The sequence below is a fragment of the Vulpes vulpes genome, chromosome 12, assembly GCF_048418805.1.
Source record: "Vulpes vulpes isolate BD-2025 chromosome 12, VulVul3, whole genome shotgun sequence".
Taxonomy (NCBI): Eukaryota; Metazoa; Chordata; class Mammalia; order Carnivora; family Canidae; genus Vulpes; species Vulpes vulpes.
In genome coordinates this window covers 184,378,439-184,386,600 of record NC_132791.1, presented here as the reverse complement: position 1 = coordinate 184,386,600, position 8,162 = coordinate 184,378,439, and the positions used below count along the sequence as shown (strand labels likewise).

General features: G+C 58.0%; 1 long non-coding RNA gene across 1 annotated transcript; it reads right to left on the bottom strand.

The window, feature by feature from the left end:
* Positions 1–293: 293 nt before the first annotated feature.
* Positions 294–2,786, bottom strand: LOC140594813 (uncharacterized). The gene is made up of 2 exons (XR_011996156.1): positions 1,820–2,786; positions 294–1,569 (listed from the first exon to the last, which is right to left on the bottom strand). It is a non-coding gene; the product is annotated as an uncharacterized lncRNA (long non-coding RNA).
* Between the last annotated feature and the right edge of the window lie 5,376 nt (positions 2,787–8,162).

Here is an 8,162-nt window from a genome sequence, read left to right as displayed (position 1 = left end):
CGAGCTGTGGGCCCCTGGACCACTTACCTAACTTCTCTGTACTACGACCTCCACCTTACAGCTATTGTCTTGGGCCAGTTGGGCCAGCCGGCTTGCCTCAGTGACCGAATCTGTGAGGTGGAGCAATGCAAGGCTCATTGCAAGGTTTAGGTGACACCCAGCCTGACACAAAAGTGCTTTGAGAAGCCCTCACTACACAAATATAAGATATTATTCAAAAGATTCTTTTATAGACTTTTGCGGGGGGAGGAAAAATCTGTAAAACCTAACAAAACACGATTCGCTGCTGTTCCTTTTTTTTATGACTTTATTTTATTTATGAGAGACAGAGAGAGAGAGAGAGAGAGAGGCAGAAACACAGGCAGGGGGAGAAGCAGGCTCCATGCAAGAACCCGATGCAGGACTCGATCCCAGGACTGCAGGATCGCACCCTGGGCCGAAGGCGGCGCTACACCGCTGAGCCACCCGGGCTGCCCTTTGCTGCTGTTTCTAAGCCCAGAATGCTAGCACTCGCAAGTGTGCATCCTGTGGCACCCCAAACACAAATCCGTTGCACCCCTACTATGTGCCAGGTGCTGGGCCAGCCACACAGACATGAAGGGACCCGCTTCCCGGACCACACAGGCAAGGGGACAGATGATGACAACCAGCGGGTCAGCCAGAGGATGGAGCCAGATGCCCCAGGAGCACAGAGCAGAGTAGCTACTTTCAGGGGAGGCGGCCCAGGAACGCCCGAACCCATAACCAAGGAGAAGTTCACACTCCAGCAGAAGGAAGGGCCGGGGTGTCACATGCAGGTCCCCCCAGCTCAGGCTGCTGTGACAAACTAGCGTAGGTTGAGCAGCTTTGAAACAACCGGACCTGGCTTCTCTCCGTTCTGGAGGCCGGAGGTCTGACGTCACGTGTGAACGTGGTCAGCTGTGGTGAGAGCCTCCTCCAGGTTACAGACCGTCGACTTCCCTGGGTCCTCACCTGCGGAAAACAGAGTGAGGAAGCAAGCTCCTTGCAACCCCATAAAAGCTCCCGGAGCCCATCACCAGGGTGCCGCCCCCGGGGCCTACTCACCTCCTAGTCCCATCACGTAGGAATTCAGGAACAAGTGGGGCCCTGGGAAGAACCCGGGACACAATCCCCCGGGGCGGCTGGGAGCCTGGGAGGGGCTCGCCCCATGGTGGCCACTGGCAGCGGGCTGCTCTGTCTCCAGTTCCCGCTCCTCCCTGCCTGCTGCCGGTGGCTCCCGAGGCATCCAAGCAGGGTCTCGGCCCTGGCCACCCCCTGGCTGAGCAGGCCCGGCTCCCTTCTGACTCTGAGAAAGTCCTGCAGCCCAGCGGTCCGTGCCGGCCCCCAGTGGGCCCGACGCCGGGCGGAAGGCGAGAGGGAGCCGGGGCGTGCGAGGGGCTGCGAGGGTGTCTGGCTTCCCCCCAGCAGCACCTGGAGCCTTGGGAGGACTCCGGGGCAGCAGCGTGGTCGCACCTGGGACATGGGCCACTCCGGCTGCCTTCTGGGAGGGGACGCGGGGGACAGCCTGGAGCCACGACGTCAGCAGGGAGAGAAGCGGCTCTGGAAGACCTGAAGCCAGAGGCACAGAAGCTGTTCCCCTCCCCCCCCACCACCACCATCCAGACCTGAAGCTCCCCGCCTCTCCCTCCCGGCGGGCCTCCCAGCGCCAGGTCCTGCACTGGCCAGGGCCCCCACTTCCCGCCCAGAGCGGCCCGCGTGGACACGGACAGCCCGATGGCGGGGCAAGGGCCTGAGGCACAGCGCCAGCCGGGAGCCCCCCCCCCCCGCCCCGGGCGCCCCCACGAAGGACGAGGCCCACCTGTGCACCCGTGCCCCTGGGCCCTCTCCGGCAGCCCAGCAGCCTCCTGGCCCCGCGGCTTCTTTCTTCCCGTAAAAGTCCTGCCTTTCTTTTTATCTTTTAACAAGGTTGCAGCAGGACTGGGGGAGGCAGCCTGAGGCCTCGGGCTACATCTGCCCTTCATTTAAAACCACCCGGACTCCTGCAAGGCCGGAAAACAAGTCTCCGAGCCTCTTTTTATGGGCTTTGTTAGATCCAAGTCCAGAGTCGTTCCCGCCAGCAGACTGCGGGCCTGCAGCCCGGCTGCCCCCGAAGCCACCGTCCTGCAACCTGCCGCGCGCACCGCCAGGGCCCCCGCGCACCAACCCGCCTTACAAGGGCCTTTTAAGAAAACCTGGAAGCTTTTTCTCTCCTCCTGGAAGCTTCAGGACTCCTCCTCCGCCCCCCCCAAGCCCTCCATCAGCCAGGTCCTCTCAATTCTCCTGCGATGTGCGGTTCCGGATTAGAAAATGTGTTTTTATTTTCCACTAAAAATACGTGGAGGAGGGAGTTTATTGTCGTTCCTAATTACACCGAGTGATGTGACAAAGAGCATCTGGACAAAGACAAGGCACGTTTAAAGGGGGATCTCGGTCACTGACAGCAGAATGAAGGGAAGAAGTAAGCCAGCGCCTCCAGCTCCGTCACGCTTAGAGGGAGCCGTGCCCCCCCCAGAGCCATAGCCCCACCCCCTGGGGGGCCTCTGCTGCTGCTCACTTACCAGGCTGCACCCCGACCCCAAGGCCAGGCCCGCCCGCTGGGGAGGCAGCGCTAAAACCAGCTCAGGGGCAGCCAGGGGGTCTCAGCGGTTTAGCGGGCGCCTTCAGCCCAGGGCCTGATCCTAGAGACCCGAGATAGAGTCCCACGTTGGGCTCCCTGCGTGGGGCCTGCTTCTCCCTCTGCCTGTGTCTCTGCCTCTCTCTCTCTCTCTCTCTCTCTCTCTCTCTATGTCTCTCATGCATAAATAAATAAAATCTTTAAAAAATAAAAAAATAAAAAATAAAACCAGCTCGGGCCGCCCCAGCTTCCTCCTTGTCCTCCCCCCACCCCCCCCACCCCCCCCACCCCCGACTCTGCTCTGGAGGCAGGTGGCCTGGAGAGCGAAGGCGCACTTTGATTTGGAAAGGAGGAAAAAAGAAGGCCGTTTGCAGGTGTGGAGACGAAATCGTCCAGGCAATCGGGGGGAAGCGCCTCTGGGCAGCCACGGGTGCAGGTGCGCCTCCACACGCGGCCAGGCGGCAGGAGGAGGAGTCTGTGGGCGCAGCGAGGGGTGCACCTTGCTGGAGCCCAGAAGCGAGTGGAGTGTTACTAATTCATCCCCGTGCCAGGGTCACGGAGGGGCTGTGGCTGTGAGGTTCCTTGTTATGAAGTTAGCCACAGTTAATGGGTTTTCTTAGACCCTGTGTATATTTTATTGGGGCCAGGATGGGGAGGGAGTGGGCATTCATTATGCACGTGTGGCTGAAAGTTGCCCAGACGCTCATTCATCTAGGCAACCCCTCAGCCTGCATTTATTATTAATAATAATAGCTACCATTTAGCGCCTTCCCTTGCAGCCCAGGTGCCGCATGAAAGCACTTTACCTTTGGTATCTGATTCAGGCCTCACAGCTTCCCCATAAGGCAGACATCATGGTCCCCATTTTACTGATAATAAAGCAGGCTCAAGAAAGGACGGTGACTCGCCCCAAAGCCCACGGCCCGCAAGAGCAGAGATTCAAAGCCAGACCTGTCTGACTCCAAAGTCCAGGCGCTTAGCTGCTCAGATCTCCAGCCTCCCTCTGCGGGTCTCTAGCCAGGCCTTAGGCTGGGTGCTAGAATAAATGTTTGATGAACGAAATGTCTCTGGAATGACAAATTACAGGTCCACCCTGAATGTACAAGTACTAAAAGCTGGATTTTGCCTTCACCCTTTGCCGTAAGACTACTAGTCCCAGAGAGGACAGCGAAGGGCAGCAGGGAGCTTGTGGCTTCTCCTTCGGAACCCTGCCACTGGCATGTGACAGCCGCCCTTCACTGCCTCCTGGAGGATTAGGGACCCCGGGACCCTGAGCCACAGCCATCCAGCCAGCACACACTGAGGCCAGCGGAGCTCCATCGACCCCCAGCCAACCTGGCCCCGGCTGCGACAGGTGCGTGAGCCCAGCCAAGACCCCACAGTCCCGACTGCAGAATCGTGAGCTTAGTGAATTCTGCTGATTCAGGCACCAGGTCTGGGGGTGGCTCGTTACCCAGGCAAAGCTGACTGACATGTTGCTCATCTGCTTCCCTAGAGCAGAGAAGCCACAGGAAATGTGGCACAACCCCAGGACAACCCTGGTGCCCCTGGACCCGCCGGGGTCCAGGCTGCTAAACCAAGGATGTTTCTAGACAACTAGTTTTCCCCATAGCCTGTTGTTTGTTTCTCTGTTTCCTCTTCCCCTATTGGATCTAATGTTAAAGAAGGAAAATGTGGCTGACTGGAAGGCAGAGAAGAGAGGCCAAGGCCTCCCAGCAGAGCCAGTGAGGAGAGCACACCCGAACACTCATGTCACAGTCTGTGTGACGCTTGTTTTCATCTGTGAGACATCAGCTCTTTGTAGCAACCACGTAGCAGAGAAGATGCTGTGTGGGGGAGCTTTGGGACCATGGGGAGGAGGAGAAGCAAGGCCAGAGGCCCCAAGCACCCTGGTACGAGTATCCCGGAGCTGCTGTAACAAATTACCACAAAAATTGGTGGCTTAAAACATAAATGTATGCTGTCACACTTCTGAGTCCAAACATCCAAATCAAGGTGTCTATAGGATTGGTTCTTTCTGGAGCTTCTAGAGAAGACCCTTTCCATGCATCTTCCTAGCTTCTGGAGCTCCCGGCCGTCCTTGGGGTCTTTGGCTGTAACTGTACCCGTCTGCCTCTGTCCTCTCACGGCGTTCTTCCCTGGGTCTCTGTGGGTCCTCCGTTGGTCTTAGGCACCACTGACTGGGGTTGGCACTCACCCTAAATCCAGAATGGCCTTATCTTAAGATCCTTAACTAATTATATCTGCAAAGGTCCTATTTCCAAACAAGGTCATATTCTGAGTTTCTGGGTGGACATGAATTGTGGGGTGGGGGCGAGGGGATGCTGTTCCACCCACGACCTGCTCCTCGGGTCCTGGAGCAGTGGCCTGTAGGGGACACAGTCAGAGGAGCACCGCCCTTCTGGGCCAGCCCCATCCTCTCTCGGGGTATGCTCCAGGGTTGTCCTTGACCAACACAAGCCTGAGATACTGGGGCGCAGTCCCATCCCAGGTCCTCGCTTGTGCCCATTTTGTTTCAGAGGGTAGAATCCAAGCCATGTGCCTCCGCCCCAGCCACGGAAACAGCAGAAATGAGGCTTACATCTTAGCTCTCTCATTTATAGGGAAAATGGAAAGCAAGATGAAAGCTGAAAACAGGGCTTTGGGTCCCTAAATCCAAAAATTGCCTAGTAGGCCAGCTGGAGACGCCACAGGATAAACCTGCCTGGTCTCTAGGAAAGAGATACCCTAAAGCCTACACAGTAAGGAGAGGCCCAGAGCCTGGCCCAGAGCCACGCTGCCAGGCTTCCGTCCTCCCACTCAGCCCCTATCACGTGTGCACCGGCTGGGTGCTGGGACACTGTTCCTGTCTTCCTGGAACCGAAGGCCCAGCAGCAGAAGCACAGAGCTGGTGGCAGGTGGCTCAGGAGGGAGACAGGCTTGTCATGGAGACAGCGCCTGAGCCGGTGTGCACCAGCAAGTCCTGGTGGAAGGAACCGCTTGTGTGCAGCTCGGGAGGGCAGGCGAGCTCGGGGCTCCAGAATGGCAAGTCCTTGCAGCGGAGGGTGTGAGCATGCATGGGCAGGGCAGGAGGCCGGGGCATGGGGAGTGGCGGGGGGTCGGGATGGGGGCAGTTTGGCGCACGCACTATCCCAGAGTGGACACCAGTGATATAGTAGCCAGGACCCACGCACGCGCTGTTCAGCTCTGCCCCTGGGGTCCTGGGAGGATGTGGACGCAGAGAGAGGCTGTAAGGACATCACACTAAGTGGGGTGGCCCGCACCAGAGGAGCCAGGAGACTAATTCCTTGGTGCAAACCCGACCTTGAGAAAGAACTCTTCAGAAAACAGAAGCACCAACATTATGGTTTCTCAAGTGCTTCCCACTGGGCTCGGGCGCCTCGAAACCCAGCCCTGAGCACCCACTTGCAGGACGGAAGGCAGAGAGGAGGGGGAGAGAAGTTGCTGGAAACGTCATCGGAGGTAGTCTTGCCTCCGATGCTGCGTGTTCTTATCTCATCTTTCGACACTCCAGTTGGGCCATCACCAGACTTTTTGGTGCCTGAGACAAACCTCAAAAATCTTGAATTCTGGACTCGACCCACACATGAAATCCAACAGGCCTGCTCTGCTCGCCTTCACCGTGACCTCTGCTCCTGGGCTTATGTTTCCAACGCCTGAGGCCTGCTGTCTTAGGAGGCTCTAAGACTAGCGGGGAAGGAAGACTGCACCCACCCTAAGAAGGTAGCAGCTCCTGGAGGGGGAAAAAGAACTTGAAGAAAAATCTGGAAGCCTTCTGCCACACTTCTCAAGTTCTTTTTAACATTACACTTGCTTGAGATTACTAATGCCAGGCCCCGGCGGCCCCATCCCCATAGTTTGAAACGGTTTGCTCCCCCCTGGCATCATTCCCTACAAACTCCAGGACTCAGTTCAGCTCCAGACCTTGAGAACAAGCCCTCGTGGTGCCTGGGGGGCTCAGTGGTTGAGCATCTGCCTTCAGCTCGGGTCGTGATCCCAGGGTCCTGGGATCAAGTTAGCACTGGGCTCCCCACAGGGAGCTGCTTCTCCCTCTGCCTATGTTTCTGCCTCTTTCTCTGTCTCTTGTGAATAAATAAATAAAACCTTAAAAAAAAAAAAAAAAAAAAAAAACCAATCCCTGAACTAGTGCTGTGCAAGTCAGCTACTCACCAGGCCTGAAATGCAGGACTTGGGGGCCTCCTGGGTAGAGAGGGGCCCACGTGGAGGCAGGGCTCCTGGAGGCCAGTAGAGCTTGGGAGGAGACAGGACAACAAGGATGCCCCGATTCTGTCTCCACGGCCAGCCTTGGGGAGGAGCACAGAAAATGGTCCCATCCGTCCAGTCCGTCCTCTCCCTTGGCACATTCCAGACCCTCTGTCCAGTACCTTAGGCCCCCTCTGCTTAAAAATCTCTCCCGTCGAGATGCAGCCCATGGGTCAGCTCCTCTGAGAAGCCTGGCTTCCTCCCCCAGGTGCACTTCTCTCTCCCCTCCTCTGCATCCTCCCAGCACGCAGCCTCCACGACTCGCCTCGGTGCCATCCATCAGATTAACTTTGACCCCTTCTGCTCAAGGCTGCAAACTCCTTCCTACAGAGCCCAAGACTTATTCAACTGATTCATCACTGCATCCCTGACATTTCCCAGGGAGTCTTCCCTTAGTAGGTGCTCAGCACATCTGGGGAGAGGGGAGGGGGGATGGGAGGATGGACGCATTCAAATGATCAATATCTGTACTTGAAAAGGAAGGGTCTGGGAGCCCGGGGACAGGGAGGAACACGAGCTCTGCAGCTTTCCCTCCTGGTCAACATTCGCGGGAACTAAGAACCCCACCACTGCTGACCTGGCTCCTCAGCCTCTCGGAGACGCCCACGGGCTCCCGACACCTGCCCCCCAAGAGCATGGGCAGTGGTGAAGACCAAGCCCCCAGCAGTGCTGGCGCAGAGGCCGTCTGAGCATAAGGAGAGCCGGTTAGCCCCTCCCAAAGCAAGCAGGAGGCGGAGGGGGCCCAGGGACCACAGCAGGCCCCCTCCAGCTGCCTCTGTTCTGGGGGCAGGGGGAGGGGGGCCTTCCACACACAGAGCTCCCCTCCTGCATGTGTGGTCCCTGAGAACAGCAGGATAATGTGATGAGACAAAGAAGTCCTGGCTTCCAGCAGCGCGAGGCCTCGCTTCATCCCCCGCAGCCGCCTGTCAAACAGGATGGGCCCGTGATGGAGCTGCCGGATGCCCCGCTCTAAGAGAAACTGGGGCAGTGGTTGCATTAGGTCAAAATCCTATCTCCCTGTGGACTCTTTACCCCCCTAGATTGGGACCCTAGATTGGGTCCCCTCCCATCAGCACGGCACCCCACCTCCCCTGACAGGGCTCCAGGGCATAAGTGGGAGTGATGAGGAGAGGTGAGCACATGCAACCTCAGCGGCAGTGCCCGTGTCCACCCTCAGGTCCCCTCTGCTCATCTGGTGTCTCCGGTGGGTTCCTGGCACCTCGGACCACACAGCACCCACCCCGGACCTGGGAAACACCCCCCCTCCTTGATATCCCCAGATCAT